Source organism: Mustela erminea, chromosome 3 (genome assembly GCF_009829155.1).
Source record: "Mustela erminea isolate mMusErm1 chromosome 3, mMusErm1.Pri, whole genome shotgun sequence".
NCBI lineage: Eukaryota > Metazoa > Chordata > Mammalia > Carnivora > Mustelidae > Mustela > Mustela erminea.
Genome location: NC_045616.1, coordinates 27,612,164 through 27,633,130, shown reverse-complemented (window position 1 = coordinate 27,633,130; position 20,967 = coordinate 27,612,164). Strand labels below are relative to the sequence as shown.

At 39.9% G+C, this 20,967-nt stretch overlaps 1 protein-coding gene across 6 annotated transcripts in view; it reads right to left on the bottom strand.

Moving 5' to 3' along the window:
- The window catches only part of CSNK1G3 (casein kinase 1 gamma 3), a 112,886-nt gene extending 101,248 nt beyond the window's left edge, over positions 1–11,638 (bottom strand). For all 6 annotated transcript variants that reach the window (XM_032335489.1, XM_032335492.1, XM_032335491.1 and 3 more), the window contains exon 1: positions 11,542–11,638. The gene's annotated coding sequence lies outside the window, so the exon portion shown is untranslated. The remainder of the gene's footprint in view (positions 1–11,541) is intronic.
- Positions 11,639–20,967: the final 9,329 nt, after the last annotated feature.

Sequence of the window (20,967 nt, the reverse complement as noted above, 5' to 3'; positions counted from 1 at the left end):
GTACCACATAACTTGTAAAAAGGTTGTGATGACACACAGAAGTCTGGAAAAGGACATTATAATCAAATTTACTATTTCTGCAGTGAAACCAACAAATCTATGAAATAAAGACACAACAGTTCAACATAAGTTTTATGAAAAAATCAATTTATGCCAAACATACAAGAAAATATTTTTGGTTTCCAGAGCATTATGGATGTTAAAATTGTTGATAAGGAAACAGTACCCATTGCTCAGTCACTGTGTGTACAAAGTGTTACTGGAAGCCTTATAATCATGTGATTTTCTTGTGGAATTTTGGTGAACACAAAATAATTCTAAAAGTCTTCTCCAGGTTCACAAAGAACATGTCCTCTACAACTCCATCCACTTTAAAATTTCTTTACCACAAATTGTCCTTCTAGGGCAGTTTACAAAAGTCTAACCCTTGAAATTTACAGAGGAACTGCAAAACCCAATTTTGCCACCAATCAATGTTCCTTGAATGGAATTTAACATATTAAACTCATCATAAAATGGTCTGTCGGGGCACCTCGGTGGCTCAGTGGGTTGGGGCCTCTGCCTTCAGCTCGGTCTTGATCCCAGGGTGCTGGGATTGAGCCCCGCATCATCGCATCATCAGGCTCTCTGCTCAGCAGGGAGCCTGCTTCTCTCTCTGCCTGCCTCTATGCCTACTTGTGATCTCTGTCTGTCAAATAAATAAAATCTTTAAAAAAAAAAAAAAAAGGCCTGTTCTCATTGTACCACTACAGGCTGTAACTGGTAGGGGTGTTTGTGACCTAGGAAGTTACACCAAATATGGCACAAAAGAGGACGCTGACTATCATAAATGACAAGATACAAAAACCACAAAATCCTTTTATCATAGTACATCTACATGTATACAAACACTGACTAAATAAGTCATAGACAACATACTATATTACACAATGTACTATAACTGAAGTAAATTATTTCCACTTAGGGGAAAACAAAGATATTTCTCATTGACGATGGTATAAAAAAGAGTAAAGCAGTACGCATGCAGTTATACTAAACTATTAATGCCTCTTTCAACCTTATGTTCCAGGAAAATACAATACAGTGATATTATAAATATGATAAATATAAGCTATGACTAATAAACTTTTGATTAGCAACAATTCTTGTCTTCTTATACTTTAAAGATACAACTGTTTTTATCACTTAGGTTTCTTAAGATTCTCAGAGGCATCTGAGACGATGCTTTAATTTATTCTTGATAAACTTCCCTTTAACAAATATTCAAAACTTCAACAATCCTCTAATTTGGGGGCTGTATGTAGCAAAAACTGCTAATAACCAATGAATATAGTGGCTTCACTAAGGATTCTGGGTACGAAACTATTAAGAGAAGTCACTTTGTAAACCTGGTCCTCTTGCAAATGTTTCCTATACATTTCTTGTCTCACTTTGACACCCTTATCTCAATTAAAAAGAGAACTTGAAAGTTAAGAGCTAAGAGACATGTAAAAGGGGAAAGAGAAGAAATCAGACATTTCAACACACTGGAATCACTTACAATAACCCTAAAATATATCAGCACCCCACCCCCAGATTCAAATATCAATTATCAGGGGTAGAATCCCTTTACCCATCATGTTTTTTAAGGTCCCCAAAAAATGTTAATGTGAAGTCAGGGCTGAGAACCACCGGGATACACAGCCCTCCTCACAAACACTTTTCTCTTTTTTTTTTTTTTTTTAAAGATTTTATTTATTTATTTGACAGAGAGAGAGAGATAGAGATCACAAGTAGGCAGAGAGGCAGACAGAGAGAGGGGTGGAAGCAGGCTCCCTGCTAAACAGAGAGCCCCATGCGGGGCTCAATCCCAGGAGCCTGAGATCATGACCTGAGCCGAAGGCAGAGGCTTAACCCACTGAGTCACCAGGTGCCCCAAACACTCTTCTCTTATTTCTAGTCAGTGGTAGCTGACTTTATCTTTAAAACTACCCCTTTTTGTTCTCATTTACTCCATCACAGAAAAAAATTTACTAATCTTGAATTAGAAGATTTCAAACAAGTGCTTATAATAAAAGACATTTTGATTTATCTCACATTCTCATTCCCAATCCTCAGGATTTTATTTTTCATTCAGTCTTCACAAACAACTTCATCAGTACTTGGCAACTAAAATGTGTATCAACAGTGGAACATACAATAAACATACATATGACACATACTGTTATCAACCTGTAACAGATTATCAGAAAATACCCACACCCAAAGGAATGATTCTAAAGAGCTGACTACATTTGGATATTTCATGAACTATAAACTACTTTCAGAACTCAAATGTACAAAAGAATATGAGCTACAATATGCTCACATTCGTATGACAGAAAAAAGAACTCAGTACATCATCTACCATTTTTTTTTTACTATACTCATGATTACAGTTTATTATAGTAAAAAGATAAAAATTAAAATCAACAAAGGGAAAAAATGCATGGGTTGAAGTCCAGTGGAAACCAAGCCTTGAGTTTCCAGTATCCTTTCCCAGTGGAATCATATGCATGTAGTTAATTCTTCTTACACTAACTTGTATAAGTGTTACCAACCTGATGATATTACTGGTGTTACATAGATAATTACTGGTATTACACAGGGAAGCTCACCTGAACACTGATGTTCAGTGTTTTTTTTTTTTTAATATATAATATGTTTTTTTTTAATAATTTCTTATTTTTTATAAACATATATTTTTATCCCCAGGGGTACAGGTCTGTGAATCGCCAGATTTACACACGTCACAGCACTCATCTACCATTTTTTAAATGAAAATTGGTATTACAAGATTTCACATCTTTAAGATGTATACTTTTTTTGATTCACATTATTTTCAGATCTCTAGAACAAAAGAATATAAAATAATACCTTAAAAATATGCAACTGCAAATACCAGTTTCTGAAAATGTCACCAACGACTGACATCTACTAGTTTCACCTCCAAAACAATACTAGGTTATGTTTGCACTTCAAATCAGGATTTTATTAAAAGGTCTTGTAGCCACACATTTGAATACCATAAAACTAGAAGAATACCAGGAATTTTCCCTCTTCTTTACCTATAACATTACCTACTGTATTTGCCTGCCATCTGAAAGTATTCATTGCTGGAATATAAAATAAGTATTTCACAAAAACAGAAAAAATAGACATGACACAGACTGACTGTGAGGGAAAAAAACATTTTCACTTCCCTTTTTACTAAAGGAAACTCTGACTATGACTTTGACTCTAATACAGTGGCCTCTAATACACTGCCAAGTTTACCACCTGAAGTCAAAAACACACAAGTCTTAAAAATAGGTAACACAAAGAGAACTATTAAATACTCAGAAGTCCAGTACTTTCATACAGTACACTTGTATCAAAAGGTATTATATGGCCAATTTCAACTTAAAATTTTAAGGCAAATAGTTTTAAAAAGTAAAATTCTAAAAGTAAAGACAATTACAAAGCAGCTCTGCATTCCAGGCATACTTTACCCAAGGTAATATACAAACAAAAGCAGAAGTATGTTAAAATCTAAGTTGGTAAAAACATCCTACTCCAGGATTCTCTTCTTTTCTTCCTCCTTAAAAAAAAAAAAAAACTTTACTATTTTTCTTGATGGTAAATAATAATGATTAATTATAGCAGAAGATCCAAACAATATAGAGAAGAAGAAAAAGTGTAAAAATAAAAATCACCACGAATCTTGCTACTTACAAATAACTGTCATTAACATAAATACCCTTGCAGAGGATAGACAGATCTACTCTGTATATATACCAGTGCCACAATGACAATGAGAAGAATTGCAACAATTAAAATCCTGTGTGTGTGTTATACACATACACACACACACACACACACATATATATATATGCATGTATCTCAATGTATATGTGTAATACACACACACACATGCATTTTTTTACATACACTACAGGTACAAAAATCTTTAATATAACAACTTTCTTGAATTTGAACATACATAAATTGTTCCAAGCACTCATTCTGCTTCTGCATTTTCATTTAAACAGGCCAGGTTTGAGGTTACTTGTCTGTCTGTGTGTTGCTGTGCTTGAGGGAAGATTAAAAAATGTGTCAGTTTATTTGACTTAAAAAAAAAAAACAAAGAAACAAAAAAAACAATCTCTAGCTAAAATTTTCCAAACCCTGGAAATACGTACCTGTACTAACGACAGTTGGCTGACTGCTTTACAGAACTACCTCATGGTCCCAAGCAAAACTGTGAAGCAGACAAAACTTTAGGGCCTCCTATCTCTTGGGTCAGAAAGAGCACCATAGTAGCAATTAGGAAAGGAGAGTCCACCCACCAAGAGTGTGCTGTGAAAATTTCACTCAACCTTCCCATGATTTGTTTTATTTCAATTCCAAAATTCTGTGATTCTCCCCTGTCTCCCCATTCCCCCACCAATTTTTTGCTTCTCAAGATAGGTAAAAATTATCCTTTCCTATCTCACTAGGATCCCATGATTCAAAATAAACCCTTCCTCTGACTGACAAATTCCCATTTCCTCAACTCACTTATCGTCCTCTAAGTGAGAAGAAGAAAGATATCTGATGAGATCAAAGGCATGCACAATTTTTGGAAAGGAGGGAGGGCAACAACTCAGAAAAACATTCAAGTAAGTTTACAGGTACGAATTTTTAATTTTAAGTTATAATGGCTTTATGAGTTTCATGGAAAAAAGATATAATCTTACAACTTGAATAACTGCTTTTATTGATGCAAAGATAGTCAATAAAAAAACATTGTTTTAAGCTCCTAAAATATTCATCCCTGAGCATATTTAAGAGTGTAAAACAGAAGCAGCTTTCTAATCTTTCATCTACTACATCTGTACAACCCTTTAAAGTTCAAAGTGCATTTATATGCATTATTTATTTTCATTCTCAAAACAAGCAGATGTAGTGGTCACTATTGATTGCCTCTCTAACATCCATTTTCCCCATATTCTTCCCCCCCCCCCATATTCTTCCTTCCCACAGTTTTTTAAAATATCCTCCCTCCACAATGTAACTCAGGAAACCGTGACCCCATCCCCAACGGCAGGGGATGTATCCTGATTAACAGAAATCAACCATGATAACCCTATTCCCCTTGTCATGACTGGTTAGGAAATACACATGACCTAATTCTGGTCAATAAAACATGAAAGGAAAAGTATGCTGGTAAGCTTGTGCAAAACATTTCCTGGCCAATGCATGTCTGTCTAGATGTGATCTTGCTACCAGCCTGAGGATGAGTCCAACACAAAGAGGAGAGCAGAGCCAAAAAAATCAGAGGCAGACCAAAGCTCTGAAAAACTAGCCCTACCTCAATACTTCACTGTTCCATACCGGAAACTACTGCATTTCAGCATTAAGATGCAGAGACACCAAGATAAATAGCAAAACCTATCCATCTCTCCCTCCCCAACCTGGACCTCCTTTCCTATAACCTGCAAGTTTTCCTTCACACTTGAGCTCAGCTAGGCAAGACAGAAGGGCAGCTCCTGTAAGCTGCTAGACCAGCATGCTTTGAACCAAGCTCAACCGCTCCTGGTACACATCAAGCGTATGGCATTTCCTCTTCCAAGGGGCAATTTCCTCTACCAATTCACTCCAGTAGTCCCTACGCTGGTTGAGGAGATGCTGGGATTCTAAGGCGGCTCCTCTCTATATAAAAGCTGAAAGGTAGAACACAAAATCAGATCAAGGACCACATAGGAAAATATGTGAAAACCACAGGTTTATCACCTGACTAGATAATTAAATAATTCACCCTAAGGTATTAATGAATATAGCAGAAATACCAGAATTTATTTCTTTTTTATAAGAGGATGCTATTAAATCAATCTGTAAGGGTATAAAATAGATGGTATTTTAGAAGCAGATACTCTCTTTAATATATAATTAACCAAGAGTTTCTAAGATAACTAACTTAGAAAGGGGAATCATGGGGTGCCTGGGTGGGTCAGTCAGTTAAGCCTCTGACTCCTGGTTTCGGCTCAGGTTATGATCTCGGGGCTGTAACACTGAGCCCGAGTTGGGCTCTGTGCTCAGCACTGAGTCTGCTTGAGATTTTCTCTCTCCCTCACCCTCTGCCCTCCCCCTGCTCTCTCACACTCACTCTCTTTCTCTCCCTCGCTCTCTCAAATAAATTTTTAAAAACTTAAAGAAAAATAAAAAGACATGAAATGAGGTCATGAAAAAGTCCACATATCTTGAACATTTTCTTGCAACTAAAACATAAAAAAAATGTACATTCCCAAGACAGTATGATTGGTCTACAGACCAATCTCTTCTTTCTCTTCTTTCTTGCAAAAACCACACCTATTGTACATCACCTGTGATTTCCAGTTTCTGTTTTTTAAATATGGATGGACTTCTTACAAAACTTAGGCACAATCATTGCAGAATCGTTTTAGATTTTTAGGGTTTAATGAGGGTTCCCCTCATGGTTTAAAGTCTTCTCACCCACACCTATTTTAACTATAATTATTTTAGCTATTCACCTGTTTTCAAAGGAGCCAGAGGTTCTTATACAAATAACTTTTTGCCTCTATACTTCACTAAATAATGTTTCATTAAACTATAATTACAACATTAAGTACAAGTGCCATCAACGATTTGTTGAGGGTAAACACAAATAATTCTTGCTAAGTATAAAATAACTAGTGGGATTAAAAATTGAAAAACAAACTAGAGAATAGTCTACTGCCATTTAATACCACATAGGCATCAAGCAGTAAATGAATGAAGAATATCAATTTTTTGAGTGGGTTGAACAGGTGAGTTAAAACACAGTCTCCTCAAACAGGTGTTCCCAAGAGTCTTTGCTTATTCTGCCCACCAATCAACCTTCTGACAACTCATAGGTATCTTTTAAATTTTTTTTTAAGATTTTATTTATTTGACAGAGAGAGATCACAAATAGGCAGAGAGAGATGGGGGAGAAGCAGGCTCCCTGCTGAGCAGAGAACCTGATGCAGGACTTGATCTTAGGACCCTGAGACCACGACCTGGGCTGAAGGCAGAGGCTTAACACACTGAGCCACCCAGGCACCCAACTCATGAATATCTTAAGAAAAAGAGTAACCAAAAAAAAAAAAAAAAGAAAGAAAGAAAAAGAAAAAAGAAAGAAAGAAAGAAAAAGAAAAAGAGTTTCATGAGATTTTACTTACTTCCAGTGCAAGCTATAAAAAATGTGGATGTGATTTAGGCATATGTGGATATAATTCAGCTACAGACTTTCATTAAATTAAATTATAACTGTGTGATCTATTATTAGTCAAGAAAATGACCAAAGTGTGTGTCTTCTCTACCAAATACATAAACACTGCAGGCTCATTGTTAAGAATTCTTTCTTACAACAAAGATGATAGGCAAGGAGTGGTAAGTGAGAATATAACCAATCACTTACTATAGTTTAAGAACAAATCACTACACACCTTCCTAAGGTCCCATAATTGGAAGAAACTCTATGGTTTAGGAAACATTTATGGTTCTAAATCCCAGCTCTGAGAAGGGAGCTAGAAAAAACATGGCTAATAGCACCTTGAAAAATGTGTATAAAACTTATCTCTCCTTATATCTCTCTCTCATTCCTTATTTTCTGAGTAATGCAGAGCATCTTCCCAAGTCACTTTACACTCATAGATAATACACACTTGATTTCTACCTATTAAGAATCCCAAATATGGTTCTGTCTTATAGAACATCATCACAAAAGGATACCCTGAGTTAGCTTTAGTCACTAGAAACACACTGTCCATTCCTATGCAGTCTCTACAACTAAAAAACTACAGATACCCCCAAAATTGCCATTTCCAAAAAAGTTCCATCTTGAAGAACCAACACCCCAACATATACTAACAATACTAATCAGTACCACTAAGTGCCAACCTCTCAAGAAAACACAAAAAAGGAAGAGGATGGAAGATTAGGGAAAAAACAGGTATTTGTTGGTTTAAGACTCTGAAATCAGGAAAAAAAAACGACTTAAATAAGCACTGTGCTGTATCTTTAAAAGGTTGCTTAAACTCTAGTTGACTGTTTCCTATTGTCAAAAGCAAAGATTATACACCATATAACAAAAAAAAAGTTGTCTTGACAGTATCATCTTGGTCCCTTACAAAGCCGGCAGTTAATAAATTTTAATAAATATTAGTGTTTTAAATGGAAGGTTCATGATAATTCAGTTATGCTTGGGTTCACAAATTCAGTTTATGTATACCACATATATGTGTGTGTATATATGTATATATACCATATATATGTATATATCATATGTATGTGTGTATGTATATATATCATACATAGATGTATATATATCCTTTTTGGACATCTAAAAGGAACAGTTAGTAAAACCCATCAAAAACCTTCCCAAAAAGGTGAGTCTACTACATAGACATAAACACTATTATTGTTAAGGGTGGTATTTTTCTAAGTATTTCTTTGATAAGGATATAAAGTTTGGGGTAAAATTCTGTAAGGGTCATTTAATATTTAAGATAACTAAAAACCTTATACATATTATCTGGAACCATGAACACCTCCCATTTTACCATCCCACTGTCATGGCCAATTCTCCCTGTATGTGGATTCCTTATATTTCACTTTATCCATAGCAAATCTCACCTTCAAATGCATTCAGAATAATACAACTATATAATGGCCTGTGTTTTGTGTTGTTTAATATTGCAGCTTTCCCTCAATTTAGTTTTGAAATATTCTTTTAGGGAACCCTCTAAAACTTAAAGAACCACTTGTTCCCTTGTGAGAAACTCTGAATCAATAAAATACACCAGAAAAAAGAGCCTATTGCCAGTACAGAGAAGATTACAGAGGGGACAGAGAAATAAACAGAGAGCTTCCCATTTCTTCCAGAGGCTCCTTGTTACAGCCTGGATTCATTTCATATACCACCAATTACTAGACACACCCATATTCAAATTCAAGTACAGAAATATGACAAAGCCAGGTATGGTGTTGTAGATTATATACTTCTCTGCTTTCCTCCATCAGCATAAATGATAACACGTTGATTATTCTGTTACAGTTTGTTTCCTTGAACTTACTATCCTTATTTGCCTACCTACTTCCTAGAAGCATAAAATCTGGACATTTGGACCTTTATACCTCAAACTGACTCAGTTTTAAATACAAGGCATTCTGGACTTCCACGGCCCAATCTCCACCTATTTTCATAGTTTCCTCTCCCACAAAGACCTCCCAGCACAGCAGCCTCATGTGCAGTTCAACAAGCCCATAATACCCAACCAACACGCCTCTGCCCAAAAACTATCCCCCCCACACACCCCGTTTTGCCCATTCAAATATTTTAATGCCCAAATGGATTGTTACCAGATCTAAAGTCATTCATAACTCCCCAGTTAAAAATTAGTATCTCTCTCTCACACACACTCACACACACACACACAGCCCCCATGCTTCCATTCACCTCCAATAAATCCCACAGGTGTTTTGTGTTGCCATCATTTCCGTGCATGTCTGCTGCTCCCCCTTAAGACGGCTACTGGGTCTGAGTCATTTTCATATTCTAACCACTCTTCCATCCTCACCAGAGTAAAGTTCGTTTGCTGATGGTAAAAGTCCAGGTTGAACTGAACTACTCCTTGATTTTAATTCCTGCCTTTTTATTTGAAGGAATAAATGAATACCATGTGTTGAATATTTTGGTAAGAGTTATCACTTTGTAAATCTAACAAAGACAATGTCAATAATTACATAATGCATTAACTTCTGAGTTGATGAGTGGCAGAAGAGGTAAGTGAACACAATAAATCACCACTGAAGATTATCATTTTCTAAGATTCCCCCAAAAAAGTCTCATATATATCAATATTAACATTAACCTTTCTGTCCCCATTCTAATAGAAGTGTTAATAACTGATGCATATGCAGAACTGCAAGCTCTCTGGAAGCCGAAGTGTCTGTACATTCCAGAGAATCTATGTCAAAGCCATGCAATTTATTTGGTAATACCTCCTTTTAATGCCAATTAATGTGATTTTTACCTTACATGCAATAAAAAGGGCTAATATATACAAAGGATACTTTATCTTAGCTCAGAATATAGACAGGACAAAGTATGGTAAGAGTTATGAAATACACTAAGCAGAATCCTCCACCCTACCCCGAAAAAAGTTATGAAGAATGTCACCAACTGTATTTGATTTTTGGAGGAAAATGGTTTCTTAAACTGGCCTCCTATCTTTGTAACCCTAACTCATTCTTATAATTTGTATTATTTTTCCTCCACTTTTTATTTACAGGGAAAGCAAATATTCCTCAAAAATATATCCGTGGGTTTAAAAATTAAATTTTTTTTTAATTTTAAAAAGTATTCCAACTCAGATGTAGTTGAACATCTCTTACTGTGAGCAAATGCCATTCACTAGTAACTGCACAAGAAATAAATATTGACTTATTTTCTTAACCTATTAAAAATCAGAAGGTTTTTCATTTTCCAATTAAAGTCCACGTTTTAACACAAAAGGTTAAAAAGGGGTCACTTATTGGCCAGCCTCCGTACTCATTACAACAGAGTTACAACTAATTCGCACAGTGTAGCAACAGTAGCCATCTCCCACACACTCGCGCACATACACACACACACACACTCTCTCTCTCTCTCTCCCACCCATTAACTTTTCCTCCTTCCTTCGGAAAACTAGAATGATCCTAATACAGGCCTAACTACCCCCACCCCAGGAGCACACACACATCTCCATCACCGCCCCACGGAAAAGCAATGTGGTAGCTGTGGACCAAGAGCACCGACGCTTCGGTGTGTCACTTCCCCTGCATGTGGGATAAACAAACAAACCAGCACCTTAACAGTAGCCAGCAGAGAAAATGTGTTTCCCTCGACGAATGCCTTGGTTAAGTTTTAAGCTAAGTCAAAAGCTCTAACAAATAGGTAAATCCCAGCCCCCCCACACCCCCAACAGACACCCCAGTGGGAAGTTTCCCCCTGAAATGAATGTTGACCCCTGACACCTTCTTCCAGCAGCCAGATGCCTCCCTCCCTCCGACCCAAACCCCCACTCCGAGCGTAATTGTCTGGACACAATCAGGAGCCCCAGGGCTGCGCTCCCGACCTCAAAAACCCCTCCCCGCAGAAGCCCCCGCCTTCTCCCGGCTCGCCCACCTTCCCCGCGTCCCCACTCGCGCAGCACCGCTCGGCAACTTCTGCACCCGCCCGGCCCGCCGCCCGCGGCCCCCTCCCCAGCCGCCCAGCCCTCGGCGCCCTCACCCCCCCGGGCCGCGGCCCCTCCCGTCCTCTCTCCGCGCCGCCGGCCCGCCGGGGTCCTCGCCCACCCCTCCTCCTCCTCCACCTCCTCCTCCGCGGCCCCCCGCCTGCCGCGCCGCCCCCGCCTCACCCCAGCCCGGGACCCCAGCCCACCCAGCCCCACCCGGGAAGGAGGGAGCCGCGGCCGCGTTGAGGCTGCCGCGGGGCCGGGGCCGGCCGGCCGCGCGCCACCGCGGAGGGGGCTTTACCTCAGAGGCGCGGCCGCGAGCTGCGGGGTCGGTCCCGGGCGCGGGCGGCGCCCCCTGCTCCGTCAGTCAGCGGCGGCGGGGGCAGCCGCGGCGGCACATCACACCCGCCGGCGACCGGAGGAGGAAAGCGAGCCACGCAGGGAGGGAGCGAGCGAGGTAGGGGGGGAAGGAACGAGCGAGGGAGGGAACGCCGCTCGGCTCGGGCTCGCTCTCTGCACTACTGCCGGTGCCTCCTACCGCCGCCTCTGGCCGGAGAGTCGCCGCCCGGGCCGCTGCTGTCGCCACCGATGCAGCCGGGAATGAATGCACAGCGGCGCCTCGCTTATCCGGAGGTCAAACATCCTTCTGCCTCGGGCATCCGGATCGGCGCCGGACCCGGAAGTGAACACATGGAAAAAAAAAAATAAAAAAGGAAAGCGTCTCTCTAGCGGCGGCGGCCCCCAAGCTCCCGCATCAGCGAAAAGAGCCGAGCAGAGCCGAAGATTACAGCGGCCTGCTCGGATTGGCCAGCTCTCCGACCGGAAGAAAGGCGGTACGTTCATTGGCTGGCGAGGCCCATAAAAGCCAAGCCACTCCTCCATCCCCACCTCCGCGCGAGCCGTGCGTGAGGGGGAGCGTGGAGTAATAGTGGATACGGGTATGTTCCTCTGGGCGAGGCTAGGAGAGGCGAGGCTTGGCGAGGTGTCTGAGGGAGCACTGGAAGAAAACGCTCCCATGATTAAGGACAACTACTAAAAATTCCGCGGCTTGGGTGACCAAAGAGCCTAAGGGCGCCATTGTGCCAAGTGAGGTTCTGGAGGCTTCGCCGAGCACCGCCTCCAGGTGCAGAATTTTAGGGCCCTGGCCTAAGGGAGTGACCTCACCGGGTTGACATTTTTCCCCCCGCTTTTTGGGGACCTCGGTGCTGGAACAGGGATGCAGCTGCTTGGAACTCGGAGCCCTTGGCTCACGTTTGCATCCCATTTACGGTCTGCAGAGAGAGCTACGTTTGTGAGCTCAGGTTATCAGTCCGTGGAGTTGCATAATGGGATGGTTATTATCTTGATGTTTTAAATGAACCTCCGGAAGTTTCGAGAGGCCAGACCTCCCTCAGGTTATCAGGCTGTGGAACACAAAGTGGAACCGGTGTTTTCTCACTCCACGCGGCCGTCCCATCTGCCCACACAGAAAAGGCAGAAGATTTCCATGCTCTGTCTTTACAGATGGTTAAGTAGGAGGAAGATACGTCACTTGGAAAAACCGCTGTGGAAATCGATCCACCGTAAAGGCATTTGTAGAGGGCTCCAAAAATGTTCATTAATGGTTAATTATTACCTAATATTATGTCTGAATGTCTTTCAGAAGTCAGACATTAAGGTGTGCATGAAGAAAAATCACAGCCCAGTTTAAAAATTCATTTATGAAACGTTTTTATGCTTTGATACATTGTATCCAGAAATTTCAGTCTCTCCATCCCTCTTTTTCTATCAGGAAAAACACAGAAGTCTCCAGTGAAACAAACGCACTTGAAAATCATGGAGGATTTTTTTTTTTTCTTTCTCCGTACTATGCCAGACTGATGATAAGGTTAATGACTGAAGTTGAGAGGTATAGTTACAGGGAAAGATGCTGGTTTGGTTTTGTTTTTTAATTACAATAGGTTTTTTACATATTTTTTAACCTCTCTTTCCACACTCTTTTCTAAACTGACTGCTATTACTTGGTACAGATGATAAAAGTACTGCTTCTGTGTTTGCCACACCACCACCATTTTATTAGAGAGTAAGAAGCAACTAAGATTTTTTGCATGCTCAGACTAATTTGCCTCTCAAATTACATATCCCACAGTTTTGAGCTATCCCAGGGTCCAAAACCAGACAGGAAACGAAGTTAATCCTATCTCAATAAATGAAAGAAATGTCTGCCATACAGGGAACTGTAAATACTGTCATTGACAACCAACAAACCATTTTATACTCTCTGCCTCAAAAAAACTCAGTTTAGATTAAGAACACCTCCTACTGCCACTCGAAGTCTGATAAATGTTTAAGAAATATAGGTGTGTAAGTATATGGTCAAATCACATATTTAGATAGGGATAGGAGTAAAGGTTTGCATTTTTAAACACTTAACGATTCTTTTGCTAAACTGAGACCTAGATATTGCCATAGATTAAAACTGGCAAGTAACCTAGGTGTAAAGCCAATGAGATTTTCGTTTTATTCTTTTGTATGAAAAATTTGGCAATATGAAAATCACTTATGTTAGTGAATGAAAAACCACAGACATCTCAACAAAAATGAGTTTTGCAACATAATGTCTCAATATAAGTAGACCAATCACACTTCTTCATCTGCTATATTATACATCAAATACAGTTAATTTTTTATGTTTCCTATTACTGCCACTCTTCAGATACTTATAGTCTATTAATATTTTTCCTGTTTCCAAAGCAGTGTCACATTTCTTCCCCCAGAACTTTATTCTGTTGAATGTAGATCTCTGTTGACACAAATATCAGTCCCACCATTTAGGCATACAACAACTGTAACAATTTCTGTGAAAAACAGGATGAAACAGCCAACTTGAGTTTTGCCTATATATTTCTATTAAAATGGGAGGGAACTCCAAAATGACTTCAGTCTAAGACTACCATAAATTTCTTAGAAAAAACTCTGGATTTATCAAGTGGGAGTTTGAAGGGAAAAAAAAGGTAAAATTTCTGGGGGCCTTTAATTTCACAACTGAGAACAGTGTAAATATCCCAGTGTCTCCTTTACATGTTTTGATTCTTTTTCTCTTCCTCTCACTCTTCTTGCATGCTCACATTGGGTACCTAGCCTCACCTACACACACACTTCATGGAGAGAGTATAGAATTAAGGCCTTCAATTAGATTTTTAAACAGGAAAAGTATTCCATTTCCTTCATTAACACACTTGAAGTTTTACTGCTTATAAAAAAAAGGAAAGATGACTAGCTTTACTCTCTACAAAATATACCTACGTTCTCTCTCAAGCAAAGCATTTGTAGAACATGAAAAGAAAGCATATTGTTGGGCACCTGGGTAGACCAGTCAGTTAAGCATCCAACTCCTGATTTTGACTCAGGGCATTATCTCAGGGTCCGTAGATCAGGTCTCTGTGTTCAGAAGGAAGTCTGCTTCAGATTCTCTCTCTCCCTCTGCCTCGGTCCCTCTCCCGTGCATGCACTTCTCTCACACTCTATATCCAAAATAAAATCTTAAAAATAAAAATTAATTGTCAAAAAAATTTGATAATTCCAAGTTCCTAATGTATCCTTAAAGATTATGAGAGCACTAACACATAGGTTTGTACTACAGTCACTTACTGCCTATGCCTCATTCATACTATTAAAATAAGCCAAACTTATTTTGCACAAATTGATCAAGAAATAATCCCAAATACAAATAGGCACCCAAGATGAAACTAGCCCTTCTACTTGGGTGCAGTATATCAACTATGTGACCAGTCTGACTGAATTAAATACAAGCAGATATTTCCCAACTAACAATGTAACAACCAACACTTGTACAAATTCCATTTATATTATTCCATCTGAGTCTGACATTCTTGTGAACAAATATAGCAGCTGTTATCATTTTTCCATGTTAGGAATGAGGAATGATGGACTCAAAGAGATCAATTAACTTGCCCAAGATCATGTGACAATTGATAACCTGTTAAATATGAAATACAAAATTATGAGATTAAGATATTCATGAAACCCTTACAAAATAAAAATAAGAAACACGCATTCTCTTCTTCCAAATATTCTATTTAAGTGTAATGGGAAATCTAGGATGGTGATTTACTTATTGACAGAGGGTAGGGCCCAAGGCATTGGCAAACCACTTGTTCATTTTTAATATTATCCTTAAAGTAAACTACCTGGAAGAAAAATATAATTAAGAAAAAATAAATCCTCAAGCAGAAAAAGGAAGGATACAAAAGGGGACATTGTAACAGTAGCCAGAGCCTGGGAGCAGAAAAAAGTATTTTACTAAGACTGGGAAGAAAACCTCTTCCCCAAGCCAGCAGTCAAGGGGAGGGAAAGGAAGGATGCCAGGAGAAAGGGAGTTGAAGACAAGAGTCAAGTACAAGATCACAAAACTCTTCTAAAAGACTTTATTGTGGGACACCTGGGTGGCTCAGTTGGTTGGACGACTGCCTTCGGCTCAGGTCATGATCCTGGATTCCGGGGATCGAGTCCCGCATCGGGTTCCCAGCTCCATGGGGAGTCTGCTTCTCTCTCTGACCTTCTCCTCGCTCATGCTCTCTCTCACTGTCTCTCTCTCAAATAAATAAATAAAATATTTTAAAAAAATAAAAATAAAAATAAAAGACTTTATTGTATTTTATAGTAATAATCTTGAGTAATGTTTGGGCACCTGGGTGGCTCAGTCAGTTAAGCATCTGCCTTTAGCTCAGGACATGATCTCAGGGTCCTGGGATTGAGCCTCTATGGGGTTCTCCCCATGCTCCTCCCCCTCTCCCTGCCCCTCCCCCTGCTCATACTCACGCTCTTGCTCTCTCTCAAATAAATAAAATCTTGTAAAAACAATCCTAAGTAACGTTTAATAACAATCACATTTTAAGACTCCCTTGTTTTAGCTCAAGCTGACAAAACAAAATACCACAGATTGGGTGGCTTAAGCAACAGAAATGTATTTGCTTACCGTTCTGGAGGCCAGAAGTCTGAGATCAGGGTGCTAACATGGTCAGGTTCTGGTGAGAGCTCTCTTCCTAGCTTCCAGATGGCTGGCTGCCTTCTCATTGTGTGTTCATAGGACTTTCCTCAACGCCTGAGAGCTCTCTCTCTCTCTCTCTCTAGTTCTTCTTAAAAGGGCACTCATCCCATCATGAGGGCCCCACCTTCATGACCTCCTCTAAACCTAGGTATTTCCAAAAAAACTTATCTCTAAACACCATCACACTAGGGGTTAGGACATAAACATAAGAATGGGGGGGGGACATAATTCCGTCCATACCACTCCTTAAAGGAACACTTTCTACATAGATACCATCTATAAATGAAATAGAAGTTAAAGTTTAGACAAGATATTTATTACAGAAGACAAGTTGTGGGCAAAGAATTTTGAAACTTCATACAAGAAAAGAATGTATTCTTAAAAGAGAAGGAACCTCAATAAAGAAAACTGCCTAGAGAGGCAAGCTATAAACACCATGAAAAGTGTAAAAGAGTCTTGCCCAAAAAATAGGCTATATCTCTAGCTAAGCAATTTAATTTTTGTTTTTTTCCATTAGGTGTCCTGAATTTTGGCAGCTTTTAAACAAATGTGGCTATCTGAAGAATGCTTTTTGATAAATGAAAGAGTTAGCTAAAGCTGTGATTTTTTTTTCCTTCTCTCTCTCTTTGGCATTGGTTTTAAGAACAGCTTGAATTCTGGGTAATATGTGAATCTAAGGTTTAGAGATGGTTGTAATGACTGGCCCCTGCTCCACTTTCCATATCTTGGTTTTATTTTGGTTTTTTGTTTTTTGTGTTTTTGGCTCCCCCCAGTTATATTTTCCAATAATTACCTCAGGAGCCCATCCCACGCCATGAGGCAAATCTGACCAAGACCCAGTGTCTCACCAGCCCATGGGAATCATGCAGTCCCATGCCTGAAAATTCAGAGTGCCACTCTGGGTAAGTGTGTAGACGTCCAACTATGCCACTTCCCTGTTTCTCCCCACCCGCCCCCCCCCCCGTAATGTTTTCCCAGTTTATAGCCCTGAAGTCCTCCTCTGGTGTCTTCTGATTGAAACTATAGGCTTTCCCAGAACCCCATCCAATGTGAAAAATTGTACTCCAGCTTCAGTTCTGACTACGCCCTAGGTCCCTGGCGAGGGTCCTGCTAGGATGGAACTTCTCCAAATACCACACACTGACTGGGCTCACTGGAATACTCTAACCTTCTTCTGGAAAAGACCACATTAGTACCAAAGCTTGTCTAAGTCATGTCTGACCTTCATGTGCCCTTTGGACAGAGGATAGGAACAGAGAATTACCTTGTTGGGGTCAACATCTCTGTCTAATTATGTTTCTTTAGTCTCTGTCCTGCTTGGTCTTAATTCCATCTCTCTCTTCACCAAGCAGTACTGCTAAATTCCTGACATGTCTTCCTCCTCCCACCTGTTCCTATTACACTGTTGTTGCCATATCCGACAGAACAAGACCGCTGGGTCAACAGAAGTTAAAACTGATGTGGGAGGGTATCTTACTTGGAGCCTCCCTTCCTTGTACTTCTCATCCTCCTTTCTAGGATAATCACAGGATCAAACTGCTTTTCAGCCTCCTCCTAGCTTCCTTCATTGTGCAGTTTAAACCTCCTGAACCTCAGTTGGCTCATCTGTAAAATGAGTCACTACATCGGTGTGAGTCCTACATCACATTGTTATCAGGAACATTAAATGGTCTATCGGTTCTCTACTTACTGCAGTGTCTAACACAGAGGAAGCATGTGTGTTGTTAGCTATCCTGTAACCCTCAGGCACCTGTGTTTTCCAATCTAACATGAACTGTAATACAAAATATCAGGTCCCAGTCTGTTCCCTAGCTTTATTTTATTTTACTTTATTTTATTTTATTTTTGAGCTCTTATTTATTTACTCAGAGGGGAAGGGGCAGTGGGAGAGGAAGAGAATCTCAAGCAGGCTCCTCTCCCTGCTCTGGGGGAGCTCAACTCAGGGTTTGACTCCACAACCCTGAGATCATGACCTGAGCTGAAATCCAGAGTCAGAGGCTTAACCAATTGAGCCACCCAGGTGTCCTTGCTCTCTAGCCTTAAACGTCTAAGACATCATCAGTGGGATTGTGTCTGGCAGAAAAACATAATTGAAATTTGCCTCAGACTTTATTTCTCTTGATCTATCCTGTATGTTTGGATATTTAGAATAAAGTGGCTTTCCAGCACCTGTTTATCCCCCAGATTTACTTTTGATGAATTTTCTCCCTGTCCCTATAGTCCCTGACCAGGGGCTCTGCCTTCTTATAAGTGTAGTAGTAGGTGGGAGAGGAGTAATGGGGAACACATTGCTTAAACAATGTCAAATGGATGCACTCTCGCTGGGTTTGCACCTTGAGCAGAGGGCCATGGAATCTACAAACCTTGGGAATGGCACTCCATTCCAAGAGCAGCACCTTCACCGCACAGCTCCTGCCATACAATAGTGCTATGATCCTATATCCTAGCCTTTGGAGCATTTGCATTTGGGTTTTGTTTTATTGTTTTAAGATTTTATCCTTTGGAGCATTTTGGATTCTACCCCAACTAGGACCTCCAGCTTCCTGTCAACTCTGCAAGACTTCCCACCCCCAACTGCCTCTCGCACAACTGTTTTGCTTGCATTATACAGAGTGCATTTCTTTGTTTGCAACTGAAGAACCTTGATCACTAGGCTTTCATCCTGGCTTTTGGTTCAGCTCAGTGCTGTCCCGTGCTTGTCTCCTTTCTTGTGTGGCCTGGTTCTGTGTCCACAGGAACACTTGAATTCCAAGCCATGGTTCAGTCCTGCTTTGCTTCTTTGGCTTCTCCCTAATGTATATAATCTCTGTCTTGCTGTTGTTGTGAGGTTCCCTGACTTTAGGCTCATATTCTCCTGATGGACAAAGCCAGACACCCCCTTCTAAAATTTTGTATTTCCATGCAGCTGCCTTCTTTAGTCACCAGGAGCCCTACCTCAGCTTCCAAAGAAACCCTGCCAGTTGCAGACCTCACCCTTTGGGCTGTGACTTCAGGATTTATGTTTTGCCAGATATAACCGAGAAGAAACTTCAATCAAATGTCAGTACTCGCTGCTTTCTAGAACTGTGACTCTCATTCATATTAGTATATGTCAATTTATATTTATATGATCATAAAACCCAGTCTCTTCCTTTATCTCCTTTCCTTCCCATATATTACCTGTGTTCTCTTGATCTTGTTGTCTCAAATAGGCAAAGACAAATCAGCTTGGTCTCTTTACAACGGAACACATTCTGTCTCCTGAAGTTACTAGAGCTATTTTGGTACTTAGGGATGGAAGCAGCCCTTATTTTGCAAGCCACCTTATCAACTTAGTTCTGACCTTGGAATATTAAAGGAACCTATACATGCACTATTTGGGCTACAGTCCAGGGCCGCAGTCCTCAGTTTCCTCCTGCATGCCTTTAAACCAGACAACAATGCCTTATAGGAAATCTGTCAGTGGTGTTGAGTAGGCTACTGAATCATGATCAAGGTTGCAGAAAAAAAAAACAGAAACTGGCTTTAGAATTCATATCCAGATAATAGACAACCCAACTGTATGTGATTGTTAATGGTAACTGTTCATAATTATTATTATTATTATTATTGTTGTTGTTGTTAGTACTAAACTCAATAGACTAAAATACTGTCTACAGCAATAGAAATAATTATCCGGCAGTTACTGAGATGATGATTGGTCAATGGAGGGAAAGAAGTATGGTTTTTATCCTGCACATGTTAAATGTTTTTTTTTTAAAAGATTGTCATTCCAAGTAACTTTACAATATAGTAATTTGAGTATGTATCCCTCATGGGATATATCCTAAGGAAAAAAATTACAAAAAAACAAAAGTATGGGGGCACCTGGGTGGCTCAGACGGTTAAGCCTCTGCCTTCAGCTCAGGTCATGGTCTCAGGGTCCTGGGATCGAGCCCCGCATGGAGGTCTCTGATCAGTGGGGAGCCTGCTTCTCCTCTCTCTCTCTCTGCCTGCCTCTCTGCTTACTTGTGATCTCTCTCTCTCTCTGTCAAATAAATAAAATATTTTAAAAAAAAACACAAAAGTATGGTTTTTGTTTTGTGTTGCTTTGATTTTTCAGTAATCATGTTGCTGGTAGCAGTGTTATTGTTTTTCTGAAACCATTATATATGTACCATGGGATAAAGTAAAATGAGTAATTATGGCGTAATTTAATCCTGCCATCACTGATGTTGATACAGATGGGAAAAAAAGACCAACTGAACAGTCTTGTATCGTGAATTTGAAGTGCAGTTTCAAATACATTTGCCCAAGGTCCCACACACAAAAAATCCTCATGAACTCACAGGTATTTTCTGTAGGTAATTTCTTAGCTCAGTGCACGGAATAGGCTCAGAAACAAGCCCAACACAGTTGTAATGAACACCTCCGGTCCCCATGCTTTACAAATAGCAGAAACTTCGGAAGAAAGACAACCAGAAAACGGCATGCTGTTAGTTTCCAACCAATGCTGTAACGAATCTCCAGAAATTTAGGAGCTTCAAACAACACACATTTTAATGTTACAGGTCTAGAAGTCACAACCCTACAATGGTTCTCATGGAGCTAAAATCTCCGTGTTGGCAGGGCTGTGTTCCTTCTGAAGTCTTTCAAGGAGAATTCCTTTCCTTGTGTTTCCCAGATTCTAGAGGGAAATTCTTGGTATGCATTCCTTGG